Consider the following 4111-nt stretch of genomic DNA (forward strand, 5'->3'; position numbering starts at 1 on the left):
CCCTATTCCTCTGCGGCGAATGTTTGCCTGGTATTGTCCACCTCGAGCCTTACGCTCCTCGTCGTCCAGGCTACTGATAGTTCCGCGCTTCCAGAGAGTGAGAATGGGTGGCCGCTCGTTCAGAGTAGCGGCGGCCAAACTTTGGAACTCTCTGCCAATATCCTTGAGAAGCCTTGAAGATCTTCTAGCCTTCAGAAAGGCTTTAAAAACCCATCTCTTTCCCAGGATAGGTTGAGCTACTGTTTTCCGCTGGATCATGGGTCAAAAGCGCCAGGATGCCCTTGGTGGTGACAGGCTGCGCTATACAAGTATGCTACAATACAAGAGGTGAACGGAATATCGGGGTCTTTGGCTGGAACCCCCAGTGGAAAGGGAAAGGGACCAGGAGTTGTGATAAGAGATACAGAGGTGGAGATACACACACGCTACTGGTATGCAGTTATCATTGGAGACTTTGGAACATGCTGTCGTGCACTCGGGCTGGGTGGGATCCGGGGGGGGGGTTTGGGTCGGGGTTTTGGGGGAGGGTCGGGGAGGGAAGCGTGAGTTCCATTTTGCTGTAATGTTTGATATTAACTGACTATGTGGATTGCTGATCTGAAATGAGCCATTTTATTGTGCAGCTGACCTCGGTATGAGAGGGGCTGCTTAATCTGTGCAATCTCTCAATAAAAATCTGTTTAAAAAAAAAACTATGACGCAAAAGTGGTGCAAGGGGTTTGTAAATCTGCCCAATTGTGAGTACTATATGCACTAGCTTGCTTTCTTAGATGTGGTACTCGTTTCTCTTGCTCCCACTGCGGAATCCAACACCCTATCTGTGTAATTAGCTGGAAATCCAAAGATCCACTTCACTGACAATGCAGTGGGTAGTTTGCGTGTCTCCAGCCTTTCTTATTTTTCACCTTTTTCATCTTCCACTTAATCAACACATCATCCACACATACACACAGCTACTTGCTGCATTCCTTACCTATGATTATCAACTATTCTTCTATTTCATATTCCTATTCAAAGTGCAGGCCTTTTTCAAGTCTTTTTATTGTAACAACTACCCCGGCCGAAGGCACTGTAAATTTGCACACTTGCTCCCTTTCTTGCCTGGGATTATCAATTATTCTTCAATTTCATATTCTGATTCAAACTCAAGGCCCGTTATCAAGCCTTTTTGTTGTAACTACTGTTCCAGGAATTCTGCTCCTACACAGAACTGTGCATAAAGATGTAGGACCTCAGTGAATTACGGTGTACCAAAACCCACCTTAGTACCCAAACCCCCTACCAGACTAGCAATCAGTGACTCATTGGTTCTTCGTCCTATAGCAAAAACACCAATGACTAGTCAACGCAGAACATGCGACTTAGATTACCTCAAGTAAGGTGGATAACAAGAGCACTCTTTTGTTATAGTCTTACACCAGTCCAAAACAAGGAGTAAATAAAGACATGTGCAAGTTTGAAATGTGTATTTCTAATGCCCTAATCTCATGCACAGTACCTTAGATAATACAACCAAACATATTATCAGAAACAAGGTTGTCAGCATTGTTACTATTCCATAAAATACAAAGGGAAAAAGCATCCTATAATGCTAAAGGTAAACACATTTAAAATATACCTACATTTCACCCTCCTTACCTACCAGGTTAGTTTATAACTACAGAAGGTCTCATAGGATTACATGGGCAGACCCATACCTCTGGTACTCAGCAGTAGTGGATCACATTGAGTTCTGCACAAACTGTCAGGATACGAATGTTCTCCAACTGTGTGTAATTATGGCTCCACAATGCATTATTAAACGCGCCAGTATCAGAGATGGCCACAGCTGCATATGTGTTATGGGTCAAACGTGCGAGGATCATTCCGAATAACAGACACAGTATCCAACATAACCTTGATGTTCCATACTCTCGCTATACACACATACTCAGCCTTCTCTAAACAATATCACAAGTGCATGTCGTGTGCAAAGCAGAGCAGGAAAGAAAAAATTGTGTTTAAGCTTCTTATAAACCCATGCTAACTTAACACGGTGTGAGTGCAAGGCTCAGCCCACAACACCCTTCCTCGATCCAAGCACGTTATATAAACATGGGCAAATTAGAAACACAGAGTCCAAACCTGAAAAGCAGAGTCAAGTTCAAATTTGCAAAAAAAATGATTTGCTGTTTGATAGGAAACAGTAACTAAATAATAAAGAGTGCGTAGAAAGATCAAAGAGTCTTAATCCAACAGCGTATAAGCACAGTATGTAGCAACAGCCTCCAAGAGGAAGTCATTGTTATCATCTAAAAACATTTCAGCCATCCAATTCAATAGTGAAAATGAACATACATGTTCCTCAACGACCGGAGCCTCTATCACCATCGCAGGAAAACTCGGGTCATCTTCAATGTAACTGCATGCCAAGAAGTCAAGCGCTGCTGCAAAAACATTCCAACGTCCCAATATTCCATGTATCGCTACTAAGGCCATAATCCCACCGCCAGAACAGAGCAAGTCATGAACCACTAAGGGGCTCATCAGGTGGTCATAATCCGCGTTGGGAGACACCGTACTGTAGACACAAATCCAGAGCCCAGTCGAAATCGCAGCTCAGGCAATGAAAGACAGGTTGAACGCATGTGAAAAAGGAGATTCGAAACGATAATGCATAAACTGCACTCAATGTAGCCAGAGGCAGCGCTCCGTAATAACTAAGCATTCGGTTGCTGAGCAGCAACAGCCGGGACATATTTTCATGTGCTGCAGGATACTTTGCTCCCACAGCATGAAGAGCCTTGTAGGCCAAGGTTAAGGCCTTGAAAGCTATCCGCTTCTGGATAGGCAGCCAATGGAGCGACTGCAGAAGGCCAGCAGCACTGGCTCGCCTATTTAGGCCATAAATGGCCCTCGCGACCGAGTTCTGGACGACTTGCAGCCGCTGCAATAGGTATTCCGGCAGGCCCAAATAAAGGACGTTGGAATAATCCAGTCTTGAGCCAATCATGGCCTGCACTGTCATCTTCCTGTGCTCCTCCGAAAGTAGAGGCAAGAACTTCCGGAGCACCTTGAGGAGGCCAAAACATGTTCCTGTTAAACCAAGGATCTGCGATCTTAACCTCAGACCCTTGTCCATCTTGACCCCCAAGTTTTTAGCCAGCTGGGATGAACAAGACGGAGGGAACATATTAGCAGGCCACCATGCCTGCCAATCTGGATCCAATGGACAGCCGAAGAAGAGCACCTCAGATTTATCTGAGTTGCACTTGAGGCTGTTCAGCTGGAAGCATTTAAAAACAGCCCCAAGGCACTCCCGGATACTCTCTCCATCAAAATCCCCTCCTTTCTTACACGAAAAGAGGAGCTGGGTGTCATCGGCGTAAGATACGATCTGGGCCCCAAAAGACTCTGCCAATGCCGCCAAAGGGGTCATAAAGATGTTAAAAAGAGTCGGGCTCAACACAGAACCCTGCGGAACTCCGACTCCCAGAGGCGGCATCACGGCTGAGCTAGATGAGGCCCAGACCGTTTGTCGACGGCCAGCCAAAAATGATCTAAACCAGCTGAGCACCGTCCCCCTCAGACTGATCTCATGAAGTCTGACGAGAAGACCCTCATGGGGGACGGTGTCAAAGGCCGCCGACAGGTCCAACATGACAAGCATGGCTTTGCCCCCCGAGTCAAGTACCTCTTTTATGGCTTCAGACACCTCCAAGAGCACCGCCTTGGTGCTTAGGTTGGGGCGGAAGCCAGATTGAGTAGCGTGCAGTACATTATGGGATTCTAAAAAATTAGAAAGCACCATATGCACATGCTTCTCCAGAATCTTCGTAAGCGCGGGGAGGAGAGAAATAGGCCTGTAGCTGACCAGAGCTACCGGATCGAGACCAGGATTCTTAAGCAAAGGAATGACCATTGCCTGCTTCCAGGCCTGCGGGACCACTCCCTGACTCATCGAGAGGTTCGAGAGTGGGTTCACCAGCGGATTTATGACTTCCGCCATTTTTGCCAGGAATTTGGACGGGCATGGGTCAAGAGGCGACCCAGATTTGAGATTGCCCATAAGTGCCAATGAAGCAGGAACTGAAATAGATGGAAAAACGTCCAGAACTGCACCCAAAGGGGC

This window comes from Lissotriton vulgaris, chromosome 3_1 (assembly GCF_964263255.1).
Source record: "Lissotriton vulgaris chromosome 3_1, aLisVul1.2, whole genome shotgun sequence".
NCBI lineage: Eukaryota > Metazoa > Chordata > Amphibia > Caudata > Salamandridae > Lissotriton > Lissotriton vulgaris.